Source organism: Eptatretus burgeri, chromosome 13 (assembly GCF_056783735.1).
Source record: "Eptatretus burgeri isolate ZD-2024b chromosome 13, Ebu_testis_v1, whole genome shotgun sequence".
Taxonomy (NCBI): Eukaryota; Metazoa; Chordata; class Myxini; order Myxiniformes; family Myxinidae; genus Eptatretus; species Eptatretus burgeri.
The window spans coordinates 46,265,221-46,265,918 of record NC_140973.1 but is presented as its reverse complement, the minus strand read 5'-3'; positions in this window follow the sequence as shown (position 1 = coordinate 46,265,918).

Genomic DNA, 698 nt, shown 5'->3' with positions numbered 1-698 from the left:
CAAAGGCACTTCTACAAAACATTGACTCAGAGGGTTGAATACTTACTGACGCAAAATAGTTCAGCTTTTCATTTATAATTAATTTGTAAAAATTTCTAAAAACATGTTTTCACTTTGTCATTATGGGGTATTTTGTGTCGCTCGGTGACAAATTTAACTTTATTCTATTTTTCATTCAGGCCATAACAACAAAATGTGACAAAAGCCAAGAGTTGTGAATAATTTCTGAAGGCACTGTATGTTTGTATTGTTGCGGCCACGGGTTGTCTTGCGGCCACAGAGACACCAGCTTGTCACTCAGGGTGATTAATCCCCGGTTGTCCTCGGTCGAGCCGGACCTCGGGCCACCGCTCACAATTAACGTCATGGTACCCAGTGGGTTGTTTTAAAACCACGAACGCCACCCAGTCAACCACGAGTTCCAGTTTCCGCTGTCTAATTATTCCGTTTAACTTGAGGTCACGTGGTTCCCTGAGTGGGGAGCACGCCCTCGGCAAAGCACCAATGTTATCTTGATTAGATCTTAATTAGGGCGGCCGAGCGTTTTAACCGCTGGTACGTGCCGACGATTTTTGGTCAAATCTGTGGTAATTACCTCCCAGTCTATCTAGGTTCGGACAATGCTAGACCAATGGAAGGAAAGGACAAACACGGACAGGTTGGAAGTCGAAAAATGATTTATTAATAATACAATAAAT